We start from the raw sequence: 26,467 nt of genomic DNA on the forward strand, positions 1-26,467 counted from the left end.
GATGATGATGTGGTTGATGATGATGATGATGATGATGTGGTTGATGATGATGATGATGTGGTTGATGATGATGAGGATGTTGATGATGATGATGATGATGATGATGTGGTCCATAAGTTCTGAATTAGATGACATGTTTATTATGAAAACACAGCTGTTATGGTCATACCTCCACACCAGTTTGAATGTTTGTTTAAAAAGTATTTTATCCAAGCTCGCAACTTGGTCTAAGAGCATTTCGTATTATTATGTACATAATCCCGAGACTATATTAGTATGATTTAGTATGTTACGTTTGATATGATTACATAAAACAGATGGTTACTTAAGGAAAAAACGAAAGTAGGGTGGTTGGTAGGTCTATAATGTAAACGTCTAGCAACCTAAAGATTGCGAGTTTGAATCTCATCTAATCTCTTGATAATGAGCAACTACTTACTGCTTTTGAGCTACTTTGGACCTACTTAGCATGTTAGCTAACCCTTCCCTTTCCCCAAACCCTAACTTTAACCCTTTTAGCTAACCCTAACCTTTAACCTAACTCCTACACTTAACCCTAACCCCTAGCAACCTAGCTAGAATTTGTAACATATCATACGTTTTGCAAATTCATAACATATTGTACATGTTTGAACATGTGTATAATTTAACACGTTGTGACAATTCGTAACATATTGTACGTTTTGCGAATCCGGGGTAAATAATACGAATTACGTAACATATCATCCAAAATGGATGATGGACACCCACAAATGAATACATACTTTAACGACCCTGGGTTTATAAGAAACGTAACATATCATACTAAATGGAATGTCCCGATTTTAATAAGTAAAGAATAATACGAAATGCAATGATACCAGGTTGAAGCTCAGTATACTATTTCTTCAACAACAAAGTAGTGTGTCTTGCGAAATATATCGACTTGTTTGCACAATGACATCTGCCAAGGCCAATAACATACTTAAATCATCAGCCTCAATATATCGTTCAACTGTTGCGCGAGAAGAGTGGCATGAATGCAACTGCGCGTAAAACTGAAGCCTCCGCCACTCCCTCTCTCTCCTTCGATCAACCTCGTCTCGTACACTGCCTGTGAAGATATAACAGTGTAGTTATCTGTAAACACAGACCTCCGCTGTTCAAGGAGTGTGCTCACATCTCTCATTCCCTCTCCGCGTTAGTAGTGTAGGAGAGCTCTCCAGCCTCTGAAGTGGCTTCGCTCAAACGCAGCAGCGCGGTCATCCGAGGAGACAGAGAAGAGAGCAGGACCAGGTGCATATCGCCAATTCCTCAAGGATGGAGGTAAGAAACAGTTGTTAACAAGTTTAGAATGAAGTGTTTGGACAGTAGGATTTCGTTGTAGATAAAACAAATATTCACGGAACTCAACTCTGCTGAAGTTGGTTTAACAACTTGTGGAAGTAGACTCTGTCGCCTTGGAAATGTGGAGTTGTTGGCTACAATTCTCTGCGGTGCGAAGTTATATCACAACATATTTGCTTTGTATTTAATGTAAATCTACTTTTCATTGGGGATAAAATTGACTTTCTAATATTGGCTAGTTAAGCCACCCTGTACTTATTTCTGTGAATAATCTCTGATTCACATTTTATCAGTGGTGGAAAAAGTCCCCAATTGTCATAGGTTACTTTAGTAAAAGTGAAAGTCACCCAGTAAAATACTACCTGAGTAAAAGTCTAACCATCAAAAGTAAATGTTATTGCTAAAATCATTTTAAATTCCTAGCAAACCAGACAGCACCATTTTCTTGTTTTTCCTTGTATTTACTGATAGCCAGAGGGACACGCCAACACTCAGGCATGACAAACGAAGCATTTGTGTTTAGTGAGTCCTCCAGATCAGAGGCAGTAGGGATGACCAGGGATGTTCTCTGTTTAGTGAGTCCTCCAGATCAGAGGCAGTAGGGATGACCAGGGATGTTCTCTGTTTAGTGAGTCCACCAGATCAGAGGCAGTAGGGATAACCAGGGATGTTCTCTGTTTAGTGAGTCCTCCAGATCAGAGGCAGTAGTGATGACTAGGGATGTTCTCTGTTTAGTGAGTCCTCCAGATCAGAGGCAGTAGTGATGACCAGGGATGTTCTCTGTTTAGTGAGTCAGTCAGATCAGAGGCAGTAGGGATGACCAGGGATGTTCTCTGTTTAGTGAGTCCTCCAGATCAGAGGCAGTAGTGATGACCAGGGATGTTCTCTGTTTAGTGAGTCCTCCAGATCAGAGGCAGTAAGGATGACCAGGGATGTTCTCTGTTTAGTGAGTCCTCCAGATCAGAGACAGTAGGGATGACCAGGGATGTTTCTCTTGATAAGTGTGTGAATTAGACCATTTTCCTGTCCTGATAAGCATTCAGAATGGAACGAGTAAAAAGTATAAGATTTTCTTTAGGAATGTAGTGAAATTAAAGTAAAAGTTGTCAAATATAAATAGTAAAGTACAGATACCCCCCCCCCTCCAAAAAAAACGACTTAAGTAGTACTTTAAAGTATTTTTTACTGAAGTACTTTATACCATTGCAATTGTATAACCATTTAACTAAGCATAGCACATCCAGTCAAGTGACTTGGTCACAGCCTACTGGAAACAGGCGTCAATTCAACGTCCATTTCATTTCATTGAAACAGCGCTGATTCAATCAGTGTGTTCCCAGTGGGAGGGTTACATACACAAAACATCCATACAGTCAATCATTGTTGTGAGCATCGACGACCCACACTCTGATAACTGGAGAGACACTCACATGATACTCGGGGGTACATCCCAAATGGCCAACCTATTCACTACGTAGTGCACTACTGTCCCACCTGGGCAAGAGGAATACCTACAGTTGAAGACTCCAAACTAAGTGGTATGTAAACTTCAGACTTCAACTGTAGGTATTCCTCTTGTCCAGGTGGGACAGTAGTACACTACGTAGGGAATAGGACGGCTATTTGTGATGTACCCCTGAGTATCATGTGAGTGTCTCTCCAGAATACCTCATGTGAGAATTCTGTTCATTGACTACAGCTCAGCCTTCAGCACCGTAGTACCCTCCAAGCTCATCATCAAGCTCGGGGTCCTGGGTTTGAACCCCGCCTTATGCAAACTGGGTCATGGACTTCCCGACGGGCCGCCACCCCGTCGGTAAAGGTAGGAAACAACAACCTCCACTTCGCTGATCCTCAACACTGGGGCCCCACAAGGGTGCGTGCTCAGCCCCCTCCTGTACTTCCTGTTCACCCATGACTGTGTGCCCACGCCTCCAACACAATCATCAAGTTTGCAGACGACACAACCATAGTAGGCCTGATTACCAACAATGTCGAGACTTCCTACAGGGAGGAGGTGAGGGCCCTGGTGGAGTGGTGCCAGGAAAGTAACCTCTCCCTCAACATCAACGAAACGAAGGAGCTGATCATGGACTTCAGGAAACAGAAGAGGGAGCACGCCCCCTATCCACATCGACGGAACCGCAGTGGAGAAGGTGGGAAGTTTTAAGTTCCTCGGCGTACACATCACTGACAAACTGAAATGATCCACCCACACAGACAGTGTGATGAAGAAGGTGCAATAGCGCCTCTTCAACCTCAGGAGGCTGACGAAATTTGGCTTGTCACCTAAAACCCTCACATACTTTTACAGATGCGCAATTGAGAGCATCCTGTCGGGCTGTATCACCGCCTGGTACGGCAACTGCACCGTCCACAACCGTAAGGCTCTCCAGAGGGTAGTGAGGTCTACGCAACGCATCACCGGGGGAAAACTACCTGCCCTCCAGGACACCTACACCACCCGATGTTACAGGAAGGCCATAAAGATCATCAAGGACAGCAACCACCCGAGCCACAGCCTGTTCACCCCGCTATCATCCAGAAGGCGAGGTCAGTACAGGTGCATCAAAGCTGGGACCGAGAGACTGATAATCAGCTTGTATCTCAATGCCATCAGACTGTTAAATAGCCATCACTAGCCAGCTACCACCTGGTTACTCAACCCTACACCTTAGAGGTTGCTGCCCTACATACCTAGACATGGAATCACTGGTCACTAATAATGTTTACATACTGCTTTACTCACCTCATATGTATATACTGTATTTAATCACTCTGACATTGCTCATCCTAATATTTAAACATTTCTTAATTCCATTAATTTTACTTTTAGATTTGTGTGTATTGTTGTGAATTGTTAGATACTATTGCACTTTTAGAGCTAGAAACACAAGCATTTCGCTACACCCGCAATAACATCTGCTAACCATGTGTATGTGACCAATAACATCTGCTAAATATGGGCATGTGACCAATAACATCTGTTAAATATGGGCATGTGACCAATAACATCTGCTAAATATGTGCATGTGACCAATAACATCTGCTAAATATGGACCAATAACATCTGCTAAATATGTGACCAATAACATCTGTTAAATATGGACCAATAACATCTGCTAAATATGTGCATGTGACCAATAACATCTGCTAAATATGTGCATGTGACCATTTGATTGACTGAGTCATATGGGCCCTGGTCAAAAGTAGTTCACCGTGTACGGGATAGGGTGCCGTTTGGGACACAACTTCAGCAGAGTTATAAATCTGTCCCCATGAAGAGAACAGAGAACAGAGAACAGAGAACAGGGAACAGGGAACAGAGAACAGGGAACAGGGAACAGAGAACAGAGAACAGGGAACAGAGAACAGGGAACAGAGAACAGAGAACAGAGAACAGAGAACAGAGAACAGAGAACAGGGAACAGGGAACAGGGAACAGGGAACAGGGAACAGAGAACAGGAACAGGGAATCCAAGATCCAACAAGTTGTTTACTATTTTGTAATGAAAAATCCATGAAGTCAGCTGAGTTCTCTAAAAATCAATTTGCTGTTTCTCTTCTCTCTCTCTCTCTTCTCTCTCATGGACTTGCCGTCTCGACCTCTGAATGCTCTGGCTATGAAAAGCCAACTGACATTTACTCCTGAGGTACTGACCTGTTGCACCCTTCAAACCACTGTGGTTATTATTTGACCCTGCTGGTCATCTATGAACGTCTTGATTAACGATCTGGTCTTAATGGACAGGTGCTCTTAAAATCTCCACCCGATTGATCAAATTAAATGTTTTGTAACACCAAAACTAGCTGCCCACCAACGTGAAAGGAGACGAAAGAATAACTTGACTGCAGTATTGAAACACATCAACCTGAGATGTTTTGAAACGCGACATCGTGTGTTGTAACACCAGTTAATCATGTGTTGTGTAACACCTTGCCAGGGACTGGGAGACCTGCCTCAAAAAGGTTCAAAACACTCATTTGGTGTTTCGTGTTCTGTTTAGTACAGAATTAGATAAGCTTTCTCTCCCTCTATAGCTTCTAAACACTATGATGGTGTTTCACCTCCTGTCTAGTACAGAATTAGATAAGCTTTCTCTCTCTCTCTATAGCTTCTAAACACTATGATGGTGTTTCACCTCCTGTCTAGTGAAGAATTAGATCGCTCCTTCTGGAATATTCTAATGGTTAACATTGGTTTATGTATCTGATCATTTGCCAGTTTTAACCATTTTTGGCAGGCATTGTTGAGCACAGTGCTCCAACCACCAGCGGTGACTAGAGGTTTCACCAATGATGTACGTACATGTATATGAACCCTGCATTGTTAATTGCTGTGTATTGGCCATTGACAGGCTTTGAAGCCTCCGGTCGGCCATATTGGTACTCCCCAGTATCGGCCATATTGGTACTCCCCAGTAGGAACAGTTCTCCATAGGAATGGATGGAATTCTATTTCAATTAAATGTTTCAAGGACAAAATTACATGTATTTAAGTATTACTTTGTTGGAGTGGGGACAATAACATTAGTAACCCCCCCCCCCCCCCCCCCAAAAAAAAAAAAAATATATTAAGGACATTTTTTAAAATATATTTTTACATTTTAAATGTTAATGTTTAGCTCACATGATTTTAAAGTATGCATTAAAATGTCTGTAATATAATAAACATGAACAAAAATTAATGTAGGCATTAAAAAATCTGCTTCTATAGCTTTACTATTTTTTTTTTTTTACAATGGAAAAGGAGTGCCAAGATGGCTGCCTTTTGTGGCTTCAATACAGCACCTCCTGTCAGTCATCCAGGGTTTATGCACATCATTGGGTTTTACAGCAAGTGTTGCAGGATACTATGGAAGTCCAAACAGGACATATGAAGAAAAAAGTAGTTCCCTATTTATCTCGCGATCACTACATAACTGTTCTTAATATATATATTTATTTTTTTTGGGGGGTTAGGCTGGGTTTCTGCATCACTCTTTGGGGGGGTTAGGCTGGGTTTCTGCATCACTCTTTGGGGGGGAGGTTAGGCTGGGTTTCTGCATTGCTTGCTCTTTGGGGGGTTAGGCTGGGTTTCTGCATTGCTTGCTCTTTGGGGGGGGGTTAGGCTGGGTTTCTGCATTGCTTGCTCTTTTGGGGGTGGGGGTTAGGCTGGGTTTCTGCATTGCTTGCTCTTTGGGGGGGGGTTAGGCTGGGTTTCTGCATTGCTTGCTCTTTGGGGAGGGGGGTTAGGCTGGGTTTCTGCATAGCTTGCTCTTTGGGGGGGGGGGTTAGGCTGGGTTTCTGCATTGCTTGCACTTTGGGGGGGGTTAGGCTGGGTTTCTGCATTGCTTGCTCTTTGGGGGGTTAGGCTGGGTTTCTGCATTGCTTGCTCTTTGGGGAGGGGGGTTAGGCTGGGTTTCTGCATTGCTTGCTCTTTGGGGGGGGGGTTAGGCTGGGTTTCTGCATTGCTTGCTCTTTGGGGGGTTAGGCTGGGTTTCTGCATTGCTTGCTCTTTGGGGAGGCGCTGGGAGGTTAGGCTGGGTTTCTGCATTGCTTGCTCTTTGGAGAGGGGGGTTAGGCTGGGTTTCTGCATTGCTTGCTCTTTGGGGAGGGGGTTAGGCTGGGTTTTTCTGCATTGCTTGCTCTTTGGGGAGGGGGGGGTTAGGCTGGGTTTCTGCATTGCTTGCTCTTTGGGGAGGGGGGTTAGGCTGGGTTTCTGCTTTGCTTGCTATTTGGGGAGGCTGGGGGGTTAGGCTGGGTTTCTGCATTGCTTGCTCTTTGGGGGGGGGGTTAGGCTGGGTTTCTGCATTGCTTGCTCTTTGGGGAGGGGGGTTAGGCTGGGTTTCTGCATTGCTTGCTCTTTGGGGGGGGTTAGGCTGGGTTTCTGCATTGCTTGCTCTTTGGAGGGGGTTAGGGGGTTAGGCTGGGTTTCTGCATTGCTTGCTCTTTGGGGAGGGGGGTTAGGCTGGGTTTCTGCATTGCTTGCTCTTTGGGGAGGGGGGGGGTTAGGCTGGGTTTCTGCTTTGCTTGCTCTTTGGGGGGGGGGTTAGGCTGGGTGTCTGCATTGCTTGCTCTTTGGGGAGGGGGGTTAGGCTGGGTTCTGCTTTGCTTGCTCTTTGGGGAGGGGGTTAGGCTGGGTTTCTGCATTGCTTGCTATTTGGGGAGGGGGTTAGGCTGGGTTTCTAGGCTGGGTTTCTGCATTTGCTTGCTCTTTGGGGGGGGGGGTTAGGCTGGGTTTCTGCATTGCTTGCTCTTTGGGGAGGGGGTTAGGCTGGGTTTCTGCATTGCTTGCTCTTTGGGGAGGGGGTTAGGCTGGGTTTCTGCATTGCTTGCTCTTTGGGGGGGGGTTAGGCTGGGTTTCTGCATTGCTTGCTCTTTGGGGGGGGGTTAGGCTGGGTTTCTGCATTGCTTGCTCTTTGGGGAGCGGGGGTTAGGCTGGGTTAGGCTGGGTTTCTGCATTGCTTGCTCTTTGGGGGCGGGGTTAGGCTGGGTTTCTGCATTGCTTGCTCTTTGGGGAGGGGGGGTTAGGGCTGGGTTTCTGCTTTGCTTGCTCTTTGGGGAGGGGGGTTAGGCTGGGTTTCTGCTTTGCTTGCTCTTTGGGGGGGGTTAGGCTGGGTTTCTGCATTGCTTGCTCTTTGGGGAGGGGGGGGGGGTACTAATGTTACTGGGCAGGACCAATATGGCCGACCGGTGGCTTCAAAGCCTGTCAATGGCCAATACACAGCAATTAACAACGTTGTTTTGTTGTTTTGTCGAGATCACGAGATAATCTAAAGTACCATCATCCATTGATCTGTTCAGATGCACGACAACCAAACATAGAGAACTGAGGGATATGAACTCGTTGGAAAGTCTAGTTTTCATCTCTTTGCCCTTTCTATCTTGACGTGTCTCTGTTTTCAGAGTATTGTGTGGGCAATTCAACATTTTAAGACTTAATTCATTAATATTTTTTTACATAATGTTATATGCATGTTTGCGGGGGTGAAAAAAAGAAGAAAAAAAGTCTAATCTTTATTGGTATTAAAAGCAGCGTGTTGTGCCATGAGGTGCAATGGATCAGGATGAATGGGTTATCCAATCACCTGATCTCAGGTCAGGTTGTCATGGTTTCATTACACAATCATGATGGTTTGAGACGTTCTATTTTTACAGTGTAGATTCCGGGACTTTTCTAGGGAGTTTTTCCTCTCCACCGGACTTCTGCATTGCTTGCTCTTTGGGGAGGAGGAGGGGGTAGGCTGGGTTTCTGCATTGCTTGCTCTTTGGGGAGGAGGGGGGTTAGGCTGGGTTTCTGCATTGCTTGCTCTTTGGGGAGGAGGGGGGTAGGCTGGGTTTCTGCATTGCTTGCTCTTTGGGGAGGAGGGGGGTAGGCTGGGCATTGCTTCTTGGGGAGCATTGTTTCTGCATTGCTTGCTCTTTGGGGGAGGGGGGGGTAGGCTGGGTTTCTGCATTGCTTGCTCTTGGGGGGGAGGGGGTTAGGCTGGGTTTCTTTCTGCTCATCTGCATTGCTTGCTCTTTGGGGAGGAGGGGGTAGGCTGGGTTTCTGCATTGCTTGCTCTTTGGGGAGGGGGGTTAGGCTGGGTTTCTGCATTGCTTGCTCTTTGGGGAGGGGGGTAGGCTGGGTTTCTGCATTGCTTGCTCTTTGGGGAGGAGGGGGTAGGCTGGGTTTCTGCATTGCTTGCTCTTTGGGGGGGGGTAGGCTGGGTTTCTGCATTGCTTGCTCTTGGGGGGGGGGGGGGTTAGGCTGGGTTTCTGCATCTGCATTGCTTGCTCTTTGGGGAAGAGGGGGTTAGGCTGGGTTTCTGCATCTGCATTGCTTGCTCTTTGGGGAGGGGGTTAGGCTGGGTTTCTGCATCTGCATTGCTTGCTCTTTGGGGAGGGGGTTAGGCTGGGTTTCTGCATCTGCATTGCTTGCTCTTTGGGGAGGAGGGGGTTAGGCTGGGTTTCTGCATCTGCATTGCTTGCTCTTTGGGGAGGGGGTTAGGCTGGGTTTCTGCATTGCTTGCTCTTTGGGGGGGGGTTAGGCTGGGTTTCTGCATTGCTTGCTCTTTGGGGGGGTAGGCTGGGTTTCAGCATTGCTTGCTCTTTTGGGGAGGGGGTTAGGCTGGGTTTCTGCATCTGCATTGCTTGCTCTTTTGGGGGGGGGTTGGGCTGGGTTTCTGCATTGCTTGCTCTTTGGGGGTTAGGCTGGGTTTCTGCATTGCTTGCCTTTGGGGAGGGGGTAGGCTGGGTTTCTGCATTGCTTGCTCTTTGGGGAGGGAGGGGGTTAGGCTGGGTTTCTGCATTGCTTGCTCTTTGGGGAGGGGGGAGGGGGGTTAGGCTGGGTTTCTGCATTGCTTGCTCTTTGGGGAGGGGGGTTAGGCTGGGTTTCTGCATCTGCATTGCTTGCTCTTGGGGGGGGGTAGGCTGGGTTTCTGCATTGCTTGCTCTTTGGGGAGGGGGTTAGGCTGGGTTTCTGCATTGCTTGCTCTTTGGGGAGGGGGTTAGGCTGGGTTTCTGCATTGCTTGCTCTTTGGGGGTAGGCTGGGTTTCTGCATTGCTTGCTCTTTGGGGAGGGGGGTTAGGCTGGGTTTCTGCATCTGCATTGCTTGCTCTTTGGGGAGGGGGTAGGCTGGGTTTCTGCATTGCCCCTCTTTGGGGAGGGGGTAGGCTGGGTTTCTGCATTGCTTGCTCTTTGGGGAGGGGGTTAGGCTGGGTTTCTGCATCTGCATTGCTTGCTCTTTGGGGAGGGGGTGGGTAGGCTGGGTTTCTGTATCTGCATTGCTTGCTCTTTGGGGAGGGGGGGGTTAGGCTTGGTTTCTGCATCTGCATTGCTTGCTCTTTGGGGAGGGGGGGGTTAGCTTGCTGGGGAGGGAGGGGGTTTTCTGCATCTGCTTTGCTTGCTCTTTGGGGGGGAGGGAGGGGGTTAGGGCTGGGTTTTCTGCATTGCTTGCTCTTTGGGGAGGGAGGGGGTTAGGCTGGGTTTCTGCATTGCTTGCTCTTTGGTGAGGGGGGGGGTTAGGCTGGGTTTCTGCATTGCTTGCTCTTTGGGGAGGGGGTTAGGCTGGGTTTCTGCATTGCTTGCTCTTTGGGGAGGGAGGGAGGGAGGGAGGGAGGGGGGGTTCTGTAAAGCACTTTGTGACATTTGCTGATGTAAAAAAAGGGCTTTGTAAAATAAATAAATGGGATTACAGACAACAACAGACAACATATGGATTGAGTCTATGGGCAACAGGCCACCTATGGATTCTATAGTAAATCTATAGACTGAGTGAACAAAACATTAGGAACACCTTCCTAATATTGAGTTGCACCCCCCTCCCCCCTTTAACCTCAGAACAGCAAGGTGTGTTGAGGGCCTTTCCCTATAAGCGTGTTGAGGGCCTTTCCCTATAAGCGTGTTGAGGGCCTTTCCCTATAAGCGTGTTGAGGGCCTTTCCCTATAAGCGTGTTGAGGGCCTTTCCCTATAAGCATGTTGAGGGCCTTTCCCTATAAGCATGTTGAGGGCCTTTCCCTATAAGCATGTTGAGGGCCTTTCCCTATAAGCGTGTTGAGGGCCTTGTTGAGGGCCTTTCCCTATAAGCGTGTTGAGAGCCTTCCCCTATAAGCGTGTTGAGGGCCTTTCCCTATAAGCATGTTGAGGGCCTTTCCCTATAAGCGTGTTGAGGGCCTTGTTGAGGGCCTTTCCCTATAAGCGTGTTGAGAGCCTTCCCCTATAAGCATGTTGAGGGCCTTTCCCTATAAGCGTGTTGAGGGCCTTTCCCTATAAGCGTGTTGAGGGCCTTTCCCTATAAGCATGTTGAGGGCCTTGTTGAGGGCCTTTCCCTATAAGCGTGTTGAGGGCCTTGTTGAGGGCCTTTCCCTATAAGCGTGTTGAGGGCCTTGTTGAGGGCCTTTCCCTATAAGCGTGTTGAGGGCCTTGTTGAGGGCCTTTCCCTATAAGCATGTTGAGGGCCTTGTTGAGGGCCTTTCCCTATAAGCGTGTTGAGGGCCTTCCCCTATAAGCGTGTTGAGGGCCTTGTTGAGGGCCTTTCCCTATAAGCATGTTGAGGGCCTTGTTGAGGGCCTTTCCCTATAAGCGTGTTGAGGGCCTTGTTGAGGGCCTTTCCCTATAAGCATGTTGAGGGCCTTGTTGAGGGCCTTTCCCTATAAGCGTGTTGAGGGCCTTCCCCTATAAGCGTGTTGAGGGCCTTGTTGAGGGCCTTTCCCTATAAGCATGTTGAGGGCCTTGTTGAGGGCCTTTCCCTATAAGCATGTTGAGGGCCTTTCCCCTATAAGCGTGTTGAGGGCCTTGTTGAGGGCCTTTCCCTATAAGCGTGTTGAGGGCCTTGTTGAGGGCCTTTCCCTATAAGCGTGTTGAGGGCCTTTCCCTATAAGCGTGTTGAGGGCCTTGTTGAGGGCCTTTCCCTATAAGCATGTTGAGGGCCTTGTTGAGGGCCTTTCCCTATAAGCATGTTGAGGGCCTTTCCCTATAAGCGTGTTGAGGGCCTTTCCCTATAAGCGTGTTGAGGGCCTTGTTGAGGGCCTTTCCCTATAAGCATGTTGAGGGCCTTTCCCTATAAGCGTGTTGAGGGCCTTCCCCTATAAGCATGTTGAGGGCCTTTCCCTATAAGCGTGTTGAGGGCCTTTCCCTATAAGCATGTTGAGGGCCTTTCCCTATAAGCATGTTGAGGGCCTTTCCCTATAAGCATGTTGAGGGTCTTGTTGAGGGCCTTTCCCTATAAGCATGTTGAGGGCCTTTCCCTATAAGCATGTTGAGGGCCTTTCCCTATAAGCATGTTGAGGGTCTTGTTGAGGGCCTTCCCCTATAAGCATGTTGAGGGCCTTGTTGAGGGCCTTCCCCTATAAGCGTGTTGAGGGCCTTTCCCTATAAGCATGTTGAGGGCCTTGTTGAGGGCCTTCCCCTATAAGCGTGTTGAGGGCCTTTCCCTATAAGCATGTTGAGGGCCTTTCCCTATAAGCATGTTGAGGGCCTTTCCCTATAAGCATGTTGAGGGCCTTTCCCTATAAGCATGTTGAGGGCCTTTCCCTATAAGCATGTTGAGGGCCTTTCCCTATAAGCGTGTTGAGGGCCTTGTTGAGGGCCTTCCCCTATAAGCATGTTGAGGGCCTTTCCCTATAAGCATGTTGAGGGCCTTGTTGAGGGCCTTCCCCTATAAGCGTGTTGAGGGCCTTGTTGAGGGCCTTTCCCTATAAGCGTGTTGAGGGCCTTGTTGAGGGCCTTTCCCTATAAGCGTGTTGAGGGCCTTGTTGAGGGCCTTCCCCTATAAGCGTGTTGAGGGCCTTGTTGAGGGCCTTTCCCTATAAGCGTGTTGAGGGCCTTGTTGAGGGCCTTTCCCTATAAGCGTGTTGAGGGCCTTGTTGAGGGCCTTTCCCTATAAGCATGTTGAGGGCCTTGTTGAGGGCCTTTCCCTATAAGCGTGTTGAGGGCCTTGTTGAGGGCCTTTCCCTATAAGCGTGTTGAGGGCCGTGTTGAGGGCCTTTCCTATAAGCATGTTGAGGGCCTTGTTGAGGGCCTTTCCCTATAAGCGTGTTGAGGGCCTTGTTGAGGGCCTTTCCCTATAAGCGTGTTGAGGGCCTTGTTGAGGGCCTTTCCCTATAAGCATGTTGAGGGCCTTGTTGAGGGCCTTTCCCTATAAGCGTGTTGAGGGCCTTGTTGAGGGCCTTTCCCTATAAGCGTGTTGAGGGCCTTCCCCTATAAGCGTGTTGAGGGCCTTCCCCTATAAGCGTGTTGAGGGCCTTCCCCTATAAGCATGTTGAAAGTCTGTTGTTATGTAGTATTCTGTATAATAACATAGTTTTTTTCCGTAAAGTTTGCTAAGCGCCGGTAACAGGCTGATTGGTCGGCTGTTTGAACCAATAAAGGGTGCTGTTCTTTGGGCAGTGGAATGACATTTCCTCCCTTCAGGCCTAAGGAAACCTAGGCTTAGATTGAAGATGTGGCAAACAGGAGTCTCAATGTATTCCACTACCAACCTCAGAAAATTGACTGTCCAGATTGTCGGTACCAAGTGGTTTATAGATAACAATAATTTCTTCTCCTCGTTAACGTTTTCGGAATTCAAAACTACAGCGCTTGTCTTTCATTATTTGGTCCGTTGAATATGAAGGCTCAGCGTTTGTTGTTTGCATATTCATTCAACAAAAAAGTTGTTGTATCAAAGGGTTTTGTTATGAACAAGCCATCAATCAATCAATCAATAACATTGATTTATAAAGCCATTTTTACATCAGCTGATATCTCAAAGTGCTGCCCAGCCTAAAACCCCCAAACAGCAAGCAATGCAGATGTAGAAGCACGGTGGCTAGGAAAAACTCCCTAGAAAGGCCAAAACCTAGCAAGAAACCTAGAGAGGAACCAGGCAATGTGGGGTGGCCAGTCCTCTTCTGGCTGTGCCGGGTGGAGACTATAAACCTAGAGAGGAACCAGGCTATGAGGGGTGGCCAGTCCTCTTCTGGCTGTGCCGGGTGGAGACTATAAACCTAGAGAGGAACCAGGCTATGAGGGGTGGCCAGTCCTCTTCTGGCTGTGCCGGGTGGAGACTATAAACCTAGAGAGGAACCAGGGTTATGTGGGGTGGCCAGTCCTCTTCTGGCTGTGCCGGGTGGAGACTATAAACCTAGAGAGGAACCAGGGCTATGTGGGGTGGCCAGTCCTCTTCTGGCTGTGCCGGGTGGAGACTATAAACCTAGAGAGGAACCAGGGCTATGAGAGGTGGCCAGTCCTCTTCTGGCTGTGCCGGGTGGAGACTATAAACCTAGAGAGGAACCAGGGCTATGTGGGGTGGCCAGTCCTCTTCTGGCTGTGCCGGGTGGAGACTATAAACCTAGAGAGGAACCAGGGCTATGTGGGGTGGCCAGTCATCTTCTGGCTGTGCCGGGTGGAGACTATAACAGAACGTGGCCATTTAAGGCCAGATTGTTCTTCAAGATGTTTAAACGTTCATAGATGACCAGCAGGGTGCAAATAATAATCACAGTGGTTGTAGCGGGTGCAACAGGTCATCACCTCAGGAGTAAATGTCAGTTGGCTTTTCATAGCTGATCATTCAGAGTTAGAGACAGCAGGTGCGGTTTGAAAGAGAGTCGAAAACAGCAGATCCGGAACAAGGTAGCATGTCTGGTGAACAGGTCAGGGTTCCATAGCCGCAGGCAGAACAGTTGAAACTGGAGCAGCAACACTGAAACATGCATGAGAGCATCAGCCGTTCCGGACAACTGTGTGATCACGCTCTCTGTGGCCGATGTGAGCAAGACCTTTAAACAGGTCAACATTCACAAGGCCGCTGGGCCAGACGAATTACCAGGACATGTACGCCGAGCATGCGCTGACCAACTGGCAAGTGTCTTCACTGTCATTTTCAACCTCTCCCTGACTGAGTCTGTAATACCTACATGTTTCAAGCATTTTGAGTGCTACTATTTGCATTCCCCCTCCCTTTCACACTACATACGGAGAGAGGGGGAGAGAGAGAGGGGGGGCATAGGGAGACAGGAGGAGAGAGAGGGGGGCATAGGGAGACAGGGGGAGAGAGAGGGGGGGCATAGGGAGACAGGAGGAGAGAGAGGGGGGGCATAGGGAGACAGGGGAGAGAGAGGGGGGCATAGGGAGACAGGGGAGAGAGAGAGGGGGGCATAGGGAGAGGGGGAGAGAGAGGGGGGGCATAGGGAGACAGGGGAGAGAGAGGGGGCATAGGGAGACAGGGGGGAGAGAGGGGGGGCATAGGGGAGAGGGGGGGAGAGAGGGGGGGCATAGGGAGAGAGGGGGAGAGAGGGGGGAGAGAGGGGGCATAGGGAGACAGGGCAGGGGAGAGAGAGGGGGGGCATAGGTTGAGAGGGGGAGAGAGAGGGGGCATAGGGAGACAGGGGGAGAGAGGGGGCATAGGGAGACAGGGGGAGAGAGAGGGGGGGCATAGGGAGACAGGGGAGAGAGAGAGGGGGGCATAGGGAGAGAGGGGGAGAGAGGGGGAGAGAGGGGGCATAGGGAGACAGGGGGGGAGAGAGAGGGGGCATAGGGAGAGGGGAGAGAGAGGGGGCATAGGGAGACAGGGGGGAGAGAGGGGGGGCATAGGGAGACAGGGGGAGAGAGAGGGGGGCATAGGGAGACAGGGGGAGAGAGAGGGGGCATAGGGAGACAGGGGGAGAGAGGGGGGGGGCATAGGGAGAGAGGGGGAGAGAGAGGGGGCATAGGGGAGAGAGAGAGGGGGGCATAGGGACAGGGAGAGAGAGAGGGGGCATAGGGAGACAGGGGGAGAGAGAGAGGGGGCATAGGGAGACAGGGGGAGAGAGAGGGGGGCATAGGGAGACAGGGGGAGAGAGAGGGGGGCATAGGGAGACAGGGGGAGAGAGAGGGGGGGCATAGGGAGACAGGGGGAGAGAGGGGGCATAGGGAGACAGGGGGAGAGAGGGGGGCATAGGGAGACAGGGGGAGAGAGAAGGGGGGCATAGGAGACAGGGGAGAGAGAGGGGGGGCATAGGGAGACAGGGGAGAGAGAGGGGAGAGAGAGGGGGTCCTAGGGAGAGGGGAGAGAGAGAGGGGGCCATAGGGAGACAGGGGAGAGAATACTGGGGGTGGGAGACAGGGGGAGAGAGAGGGGGGTTTGAGGGAGACAGGGGGAGAGAGTGTGTGGGGGCATAGGGAGAGATGGGGGGAGTTCAAACGGTATAACTGGGATTCATAGGACCATTTCATTTGAATGCATCAGCAGGAATAGTTAGTAACTATTTACAGCCTGGGCACTAGAATGGGAGGAGAACTCCTGTGGGAAAACACAGAGAACATCACAAGGTCACAGTCCTATTAAGCAAGAGGGACCTCTGGCCATCACCAGTACACTGAAGGACGGGAAATACTGTGTGTGTGTGTGTTTGAGAGTGTATTTGTGTGTGTTTGAGAGTGTTTGTGTGTGTTTGAGAGTGTGTGTGTGTGTGTGTGTGTGTGTGTGTGTGTGTGGACTCATAAGGCTTATACCACCCTGCATACCACCCTGCATACCACCCTGTAACACGGTATAACTGGATGAGCCAGCATACCACCCTGTGAGTGAACCCGTATGGGATGAGGGAGCTGCATGGGATGAGCCACCCTGTATGGGGTGATAGGAGCTGATGGGGTGAGTGAGGGAGCTGATACCACCCTGAGTGACCACCCTGTATGGGGTGAGGGTGCATATGGGGTGAGGCTTTTTTGAAGCTTTTACTCTCCATGGTTGTGTATGCGCCAACCTGTTTCAGGCTTTTTCATTGCACTACTAAAGAAAACATCGGAAGGAAGTGGTATACATTTGACTTTTGGTTGTACATGTATTAGCGGTCTATACACGTGACTGGGTAGGTCGGTGAAGTGTTACCCTGTATACCACCCTGCATACCACCCTGTATACCACCCTGCATACCACCCTGCATACCACCCTGCATACCACCCTGTATACCACCCTGTATACCACCCTGCATACCACCCTGTATACCACCCTGCATACCACCCTGTATACCACCCTGCATACCACCCTGCATACCACCCTGCATACCACCCTGCATACCACCCTGTATACCACCCTGCATACCACCCTGCATACCACCCTGTATACCACCCTGCATACCACCCTGCATACCACCCTGTATACCACCCTGTATACCACCCTGTATACCACCCTGCATACCACCCTGCATACCACCCTGTATACCACCCTGCATACCACCCTGCATACCACCCTGTATACCACCCTGTATACCACCCTGCATACCACCCTGCATACCACCCTGCATACCACCCTGCATACCACCCTGTATACCACCCTGCATACCACCCTGTATACCACCCTGCATACCACCCTGCATACCACCCTGTATACCACCCTGCATACCACCCTGTATACCACTGCTGGCTTGCTTCTGAAGCTAAGCAGGGTTGGTCCTGGTCAGTCCCTGGATGGGAGACCAGATGCTGCTGGAAGTGGTGTTGAAGGGCCAGTAGGAGGCACTCTTTCCTCTGGTCTAAAAAATATTCCAGGGCAGTGATTGGGGACACTGCCCTGTGTAGGGTGTCGTCTATCGGATGGGACGTTAAACGGGTGTCCTGACTCTCTGTGGTCATTAAAGATCCCATGGCACTTATCGTAAGAGTAGGGGTGTTAACCCCGGTGTCCTGGCTAAATTCCCAATCTGGCTCTCAAACCATCACGGTAATCCCCAGTTTACAATTGGCTCATTCCTCCCACTCCTCTCCCCTGTAACTATTCCCCAGGTCGTTGCTGCAAACGAGAACGTGTTGCTCAGTCAACTTACCTGGTAAAATAACGGATAAATAAATAAATCATAATGTCAGGCACACTTGATGTCTGTGTGTTTATGTTCCGTTCAGAAAAATGTTCTTTGTAGTAACAGTAAGAAGTGAAGTTCCCATTACAAGTGTCCCAAATGGAAACCTATTGCCTATATAGGACATAGAGCCCTATAAAGCCCATAGTGCTGTGGTCAAAGTAGTGCACTATTTTTTATATATATATATATATATATTTTTTTTCCACCTTTGTTTAACCAGGGAGGCCAGTTGAGAACAAGTTCTCATTTACAACTGAGACCTGGACCAAGATAAAGCAAAGCAGTACGACACAAACAACAACACAGAGTTACACATGGAGTAAACAAACGTACAGTCAATAACACAATAATAGAAAAATCTATATACAGTGTGTGCAAATGTAGTAAAAGATTAGGGAGGAAAGACAATAAATAGGCCATAGAGAAGATTAGGCAGGTAAGACAATAAATATGCCATAGAGAAGATTAGGCAGGTAAGACAATAAATAGGCCATAGTGGTAGCGAAATAATTACAATTTAGCAATTAAAACACTGGAGTGATAGATGTGCAGATGAGGTGCAGGTAGAGATACTGGGGTGGAAAAGAGAAAAACTAAATAACAATATGGGGATGAGGTAGTTGGATGGGCTATTTACAGATGGGCTATTTACAGATGGGATATTTACAGATGGGCTATTTACAGATGGGATATTTACAGATGGGCTATTTACAGATGGGCTATTTACAGATGCAATGATCGGTAAGCTGCTCTGACAGCTGATGTTTCAAGTTAGTGTTCGTTCCAGTCATTGGCAGCAGAGAACTGGAAGGAAAGGCGGCCAAAGGAGGAATAGCCTTTGGGGGTGACCAGTGAGATATACCTGCTGGAGCGAGTGCTATGGGTGGGTGTTGTTATCGTGACCAGTGAGCTGAGATAAGGCGGGGCTTTACCTAGCAAAGACTTATATATGACCTGGAGCCAGTGGGTTTGGTGACGGATATAAAGCGAGGGCCAGCCAATGAGAGCATACAGGTCGCAGTGGTGGGTAGTATAAGGGGCTTTGGTGACAAAACGGATGGCACTGTGATAGACTGCATCCAGTTTGCTGAGTAGAGTGTTGGAGGCTATTTTGTAAATAACATCGTCGAAGTCGAGTATCGGTAGAATAGTCCGTTTTACAAGGGTATCTTTGGCAGCATGAGTGAAGGATGCTTTGTTGTGAAATAGTAAGCCCATTTTAAATTTCATTTTGGATTGGAGATGCTTAATGTGAGTCTGGAAGGAGAGTTTACAGTCTAACCAGACACCTAGGTATTTGTAGTTGTCCACATATTCTAAGTCAGAGCCGTCCAGAGTAGTGATGCTGGTCGGGCGGGTGTGGGCAGCGAACGGTTGAAAAGCATGCATTTGGTTGTACTAGTGTTTAAGAGCAGTTGGAGACCACGGAAGGAGTGTTGTATGGCATTGAAGCTTGCCTGGAGGGTTGTTAACACAGTGTCCAAAGAAGGGCCAGAGTATACAGAATGGTGTCGTCTGCGTAGAGGTGGATCACTCACTCACTCATTCACTCACTCACTCACTCACTCACTCACTCACTCACTCACTCACTCACTCACTCACTCACTCACTCACTCACTCACGTGTCAGACAAACAAGCAACCTGTGAATGAATGTCGTGGAAAAGTGAGATATTCAGAGAGAGGAAAGAGGAAGGCCAATCCAAAAACACCCTCATGTTTTCCTGGACAGAGAGGTGGAGAGAGAGAAGGTGGCTATCTGCTCTCTGACCAGTTTTAACAAGTTGGAGCCTAATCTGAACTGTTTTTTAGTGTAGGCTGACTTTGGAGCAGGTGTTCTGTGGCCAGGTCCCTTCTGATTGGAGAGAACACAGGCCAGATCCAGACCATCCACTAAGCCCAGAACATAGTCCGGGACAACAGCACCCTAGCCCAGAACGTAGACCAGGACAACAGCACCCTAGCCCAGAACATAGTCTGGGACAACAGCACCCTAGCCCAGAACATAGTCTGGGACAACAGCACCCTAGCCCAGAACGTAGACCAGGACAACAGAACCCTAGCCCAGAAAGTAGACCAGGACAACAGAACCCTAGCCCAGAACGTAGACCAGGACAACAGAACCCTAGCCCAGAAAGTAGACCAGGACAACAGAACCCTAGCCCAGAACGTAGACCAGGACAACAGAACCCTAGCCCAGAACGTAGACCAGGACAACAGAACCCTAGCCCAGAACGTAGACCAGGACAACAGAACCCTAGCCCAGAAAGTAGACCAGGACAACAGAACCCTAGCCCAGAACGTAGACCAGGACAACAGAACCCTAGCCCAGAACGTAGACCACGGCAACAGCACCCTGCTGGACAGCTGGGATATGGTAGCTCTCTTTTATTTGCTTGTGAAATTGCTAGACTGCTTTCTCAGTTTTCTCAGAGAAATTTCAAAGCTTATCTAAGATTAGTACAGGGAGGGGTGGTAGATCATTGCGTTAATCATCACCTGACTCATGATATTAATCATCACCTGACTCATGATATTAATCATCACCTGACTCATGATATTAATCATCACCTGACTCATGATATTAATCATCACCTGACTCATGATATTAATCATCACCTGACTCATGATATTAATCATCACCTGACTCATGATATTAATCATCACCTGACTCATGATATTAATCATCACCTGACTCATGATATTAATCATCACCTGAATCATATCATCACCTGACTCATGATATTAATCATCACCTGACTCATGATATTAATCATCACCTGACTCATGATATTAATCACCTGATCATGATATTAATCATGACCATGATATTAATCATCACCTGAATCATGATATTAATCATCACCTGACTCATGATATTAATCATCACCTGACTCATGATATTAATCATCACCTGACTCATGATATTAATCATCACCTGACTCATGATATTAATCATCACCTGACTCATATCATCACCTGACTCATGATATTAATCATCACCTGACTCATATCATCACCTGACTCATGATATTAATCATCACCTGACTCATGATATTAATCATCACCTGACTCATGATATTAATCATCACCTGACTCATGATATTAATCATCACCTGACTCATGATATTAATCATCACCTGACTCATGATATTAATCATCACCTGACTCATATCATCACCTGACTCATGATATTAATCATCACCTGACTCATGATATTAATCATCACCTGACTCATGATATTAATCATCACCTGACTCATGGCATTAACTCTCCGACAGCAACAGATCACGTCAGCTGGACCTGAACCACCAACTGGACTCGGCAAGCTGATACAGTCTCAGAGTTAGTGTTTACGTGTGTGTGTGTGTTGTGTGGCGCGTGTGTGTGTGCGTGCGCGCCAGGGGTTACAGTGTTTACGTGTGTGTGTGTGTGTGGCGTGTGTGTGTGTGTGTGTGGCGTGTGCGTGCGCGCTCGCCAGGGGTTACACTGTTTACGTGTGTGTGTGTGTGTGTGTGTGTGTGTGTGTGTGTGTGTGTGTGTGGTGTGTGTGTGTGTGTGTGCGTGTGCGTGTGCGCCAGGGGTTACAGTGTTTGTGTGTGTGTGTGTGTGTGTGTGTGTGTGTGTGTGTGTGTGTGTGTGTGTGTGTGTGTGTGTGTGTGTGTGTGTGTGTGTGTGTGTGTGTGTGTGTGTGTGTGCGCGCGTGCGCGCCAGGGGTTACAGTGTCTTGTTCTTGGTTCTTCATGGTTCAGGAATAGAAATGATCGGTAGACGAAGCCAGGCATCGTAATGTTGACCTTTCCCAGGGTCAGCTGGATCGTTCACTGCATGTCTGACTGGAGACATTAGGTTGTATCTCCATACATGTAATGTATGCGTGCGTACCGATTGGCCAAGCCTCATACTGTCAACAACAGGCCGTGTGTGGGGAAAACAGAGCGAGGTCAGGGATTCGTTAATAGCTTGTATCTCGTTAACCTCGACCCCGAGAGCATCTGTGAAGAAACAGAGCGAGGTCAGGGATTCGTTAATAGCTTGTATCTCGTTAACCTTGTGTACTACTTTAGACCCTATTCCCTATATAGTGTACTACTTTAGACCCTATTCCGTATATAGTGCACTACTTTAGACCAGAGCCCTATGGAACCCTATTCCCTATATTAGACTAGGGCCCTATTCCCTATATAGTGCACTACTTTAGACCAGGGCCCCATGGAACCCTATTCCCTATATAGTGCACTACTTTAGACCAGAGCCCTATAGAACCCTATTCCCTATATAGTGCACTACTTTAGACCAGGGCCCTATGCCACTCTATTCCCTTTTTAGTGCACTACTTTAGACCAGAGCTCTATGGCACCCTACTTCCTACATAGTGCACTACTTTAGACCAGGGCCCATAAGGGGACACTGGTATTAGTAGTCTAACTCTCATCACTGATTCCTTTTCCAGCCATGTACTGAACTAAAGATACTGTAGTAAAGCTACTGTAGTAATGATACTGTAGTAATGATACTGTAGTAAAGATACTGTAGTAATGATACTGAACTAATGATACTGTAGTAATGATACTGTAGTAATGATACTGTAGTAAAGATACTGTAGTAAAGATACTGAACTAATGATACTGTAGCAAAGATACTGTAGTAATGATACTGAACTAAAGATACTGTAGTAAAGATACTGTAGTAATGATACTGAACTAATGATACTGTAGTAATGATACTGTAGTAAAGATACTGAACTAAAGATACTGTAGTAAAGATACTGTAGTAATGATACTGAACTAAAGATACTGTAGTAAAGATAATGGAGTAATGATACTGTAGTAAAGATACTGTAGTAATGATACTGTAGTAAAGATACTGTAGTAATGATACTGAACTAAAGATACTGTAGTAAAGATACTGTAGTAATGATACTGAACTAAAGATACTGTAGTAAAGATACTGTAGTAATGATACTGTAGTAATGATACTGTAGTAATGATACTGTAGCAATGATACTGTAGTAAAGATACTGTAGTAAAGATACTGAACTAAAGATACTGTAGTAAAGATACTGTAGTAATGATACTGTAGCAATGATACTGTAGTAAAGATACTGTAGTAATGATACTGAACTAAAGATACTGTAGTAAAGATACTGTAGTAATGATACTGTAGCAATGATACTGTAGTAATGATACTAAAGATACTGTAGTAATGATACTGTAGTAATGATACTGTAGTAAAGATACTGTAGTAAAGATAATGTAGTAATGATACTGTAGTAAAGATATGGTAGTAATGATACTGTAGTAAAGATACTGTAGTAATGACACTGAACTAAAGATACTGTAGTAATGATACTGTAGTAAAGATACTGTAGTAAAGATAATGTAGTAATGATACTGTAGTAATGATACTGTAGCAAAGATACTGTAGCAATGATACTGTAGTAATGATACTGTAGTAAAGATACTGTAGTAATGATACTGAACTAATGATACTGTAGTAAAGATACTGTAGTAATGATACTGTAGTAAAGATACTGTAGTAATGATAATGTAGTAATGATACTGTAGTAATGATACTGTAGTAAAGATACTGTAGTAATGATACTGTAGTAAAGATACTGTAGTAATGATACTGTAGTAATGATACTGAACTAAAGATAATGTAGTAACGTTACTGTACAACTGTACAATAGCTTGGGGACAAGTGCTTCATGACAATGTAGCGGGGAAGGAATATAAGAGAGGAGTCTTTAGAGTGGACAGATCTCCTCAGACCTCAGAGGTCAGGGGTCACGTCCAGACCAGTGATCCAGACCATGCTGAGAGCTTTGGGGCTTGTTCCCAGGCCTTGGTCCCCTAAAATAGAGCTTCTCCCTGGACTGACCCTGTTCTCTGTCTCTCCCTGTTCTGCTCTCCCCTGCTGGGACAGTAAGTTGTTTCCCACACTTCTCTTCTCCTCTGTTCTCTTCTCTTCTCTGTTCTCCTCTCTTCTCTTCTCTGTTCTCCTCTCTTCTCTTCTCTTCTCTGTTCTCTTCTCTTCTCTGTTCTCTTCTCTGTTCTCTTCTCTTCTCTTCTCTCTTCTCTTCTCTTCTCTGTCTCTCTTCTCTTCTCTGTTCTCCTCTCTGTTCTGTTCTCTTCTCTGTTCTCTTCTCTTCTCTTCTCTTTCTGTTCTCTTCTCTGTTCTCTTCTCTGTTCTCTTCTCTTCTCTTCTCTGTTCTGCTTCTCTGTTCTCTTCTCTTCTCTGTTCTCTTCTCCTCTCTTCTCTTCTCTGTTCTCTTCTCTCTCTGTTCTCTTCTCTGTTCTCTTCTCTTCTCTTCTCTGTTCTGTTCTCTCTTCTCTTCTCTCTTCTCTTTCTCTCTTCTCTGTTCTCTTCTCTGTTCTCTTCTCTGTTCTCTTCTCTGTTCTCTTCTCCTCTCTTCTATTCTCTTCTCTGTTCTCTTCTCCTCTCTTCTCTTCTCTGTTCTCTTCTCTCTCTTCTCTTCTCTGTTCTCCTCTCTTCTCCTCTGTTGTCTTCTCCTCTGTTCTTCTCTCTTCTCCTCCCCTCTGTTCTCTTGTCCTCTGTTGTCTTCTCATCTGTTCTCTTCTCCTCTATTCTCCTCTCTTCTCCTCTCTTCTCTTCTCCTCTCATCTCCTCTTTTCTCTTCTCCTCTGCTCTCCTCTGTTCTCTTCTCTTCTCCTCTCTTCTCTTCTCCTCTCATCTCCTCTTTTCTCTTCTCTTCTCTTCTCCTCTTTTCTCTCTCCTCTGCTCTCCTCTGTTCTCCTCTGTTATCTTCTCCTCTTCTGTTCTTGGCCAGAGCTCAGCTGAGTATCAGCTGACTGAAACAAAGTTAATCTATAACTGGGTTGGTTGTCTTACGGAAATAATCTATTACTTTCTAGAGAGAACACAAGGCTCTGTCTCTGAATGGCGTGTGTGTGGTGGACTAGTGCACCATTCTATTCCTGTGCTTGTTGTCAGAACCCCTCCAGCTCTGCGTCAGTCCAATCAGAACAACTAACTGAATGTTGAATAAAACAGTTTCTCCTTGTTGTTTTTGTCTCTCAGGTCTGAACTGTAGAGGAGCTTAGTTTTCCACACACGCAGAAACCGTGTTCAACAATCAGGTGCCCTGGGTCTCCCCAGGGGGGTCTCCCAGTGAGCTAGATATCTCAGGGAGGGGAAAAAAACATCAGGCTCAGGAAAGGACGTTAAAGGACTGGGTTGTGGACCAGACCCAGAAAGGGAGGCACTGAGTGGCATTACACACACACACACACACACACACACACACACACACACACACACACACACACACACACACACTCTCTCTCTCTCTCTCTCTCTCTCTCTCTCTCTCTCTCTCTCTCTCTCTCTCTCTCTCTGTCTCTCTCTGTCTCTCTCTGTCTCTCTCCCTCTGTCTCTCTCTGTCTCTCTCTCTCTCTCTCTCTCTCTCTCTCTCTCTCTCTTCAGTCAGTCAGTCAGTCCATGATGGCGTAATACAACTGGGTGGAGGGAGAGAGGTGGGTGATGTCATTCTGAGAGAGGAGGATAGGGGGAGAGATGGAAGGGGAGAGAGAGGGGGAGGAATGGGGAGAGAAGAAAAATAAAGTGTGATTAAAGTGGAATGTTGTGTGTATATCTGGGACTGTTGTTAAGAATGTGGTGGGAGATATGTGTTTCCGTGAACAGAACTAATGGACTAGAGAGAGCTCAAGGCTGTTCTCTAACAGGCAGAGAGCTCAAGGCTGTTCTCTAACAGGCAGAGAGCTCAAGGCCGTTCTCTAACAGGCAGAGAGCTCAAGGCTGTTCTCTAACAGGCAGAGAGCTCAAGGCTGTTCTCTAACAGGCAGAGAGAGCTCAAGGCTGTTCTCTAACAGGCAGAGAGAGAGCTCTAACAGGCAGAGAGCTTCTCTAACAGGCAGAGAGAGCTCAAGGCCGTTCTCTAACAGGCAGAGAGCTCAAGGCCGTTCTCTAACAGGCAGAGAGCTCAAGGCCGTTCTCTAACAGGCAGAGAGCTCAAGGCTGTTCTCTAACAGGCAGAGAGCTCAAGGCTGTTCTCTAACAGGCAGAGAGAGCTCAAGGCTGTTCTCTAACAGGCAGAGAGAGCTCAAGGCTGTTCTCTAAGAGGCAGAGAGAGCTCAAGGCTGTTCTCTAACAGGCAGAGAGAGCTCAAGGCTGTTCTCTAACAGGCAGAGAGAGCTCAAGGCTGTTCTCTAAGAGGCAGAGAGAGCTCAAGGCTGTTCTCTAACAGGCAGAGAGAGCTCAAGGCTGTTCTCTAACAGGCAGAGAGAGCTCAAGGCTGTTCTCTAACAGGCAGAGAGCTCAAGGCCGTTCTCTAACAGGCAGAGAGAGCTCAAGGCCGTTCTCTAACAGGCAGAGAGCTCAAGGCCGTTCTCTAACAGGCAGAGAGCTCAAGGCCGTTCTCTAACAGGCAGAGAGCTCAAGGCCGTTCTCTAACAGGCAGAGAGCTCAAGGCCGTTCTCTAACAGGCAGAGAGCTCAAGGCCGTTCTCTAACAGGCAGAGAGCTCAAGGCCATTCTCTAACAGGCAGAGAGCTCAAGGCCGTTCTCTAACAGGCAGAGAGCTCAAGGCCGTTCTCTAACAGGCAGAGAGAGCTCAAGGCCGTTCTCTAACAGGCAGAGAGCTCAAGGCTGTTCTCTAACAGGCAGAGAGCTCAAGGCCGTTCTCTAACAGGCAGAGAGAGCTCAAGGCCGTTCTCTAACAGGCAGAGAGAGCTCAAGGCCGTTCTCTAACAGGCAGAGAGAGCTCAAGGCCGTTCTCTAACAGGCAGAGAGCTCAAGGCCGTTCTCTAACAGGCAGAGAGCTCAAGGCCGTTCTCTAACAGGCAGAGAGAGCTCAAGGCCGTTCTCTAACA

At 47.6% G+C, this 26,467-nt stretch overlaps 1 protein-coding gene and 1 long non-coding RNA gene across 2 annotated transcripts in view; one reads left to right on the forward strand and one right to left on the reverse strand.

Moving 5' to 3' along the window:
• Positions 1 to 26,467, reverse strand: part of LOC115127306 (TPA-induced transmembrane protein) — a 259,290-nt gene that overhangs the window by 166,324 nt on the left and 66,499 nt on the right.
• LOC135573939 (uncharacterized) lies at positions 1,312 to 5,870 on the forward strand. The gene is made up of 2 exons (XR_010465016.1): positions 1,312 to 3,482; positions 3,641 to 5,870. It is a non-coding gene; the product is annotated as an uncharacterized LOC135573939 (long non-coding RNA).

This window comes from Oncorhynchus nerka, linkage group LG11 (assembly GCF_034236695.1).
Source record: "Oncorhynchus nerka isolate Pitt River linkage group LG11, Oner_Uvic_2.0, whole genome shotgun sequence".
In the NCBI taxonomy this organism is placed as follows: Eukaryota; Metazoa; Chordata; class Actinopteri; order Salmoniformes; family Salmonidae; genus Oncorhynchus; species Oncorhynchus nerka.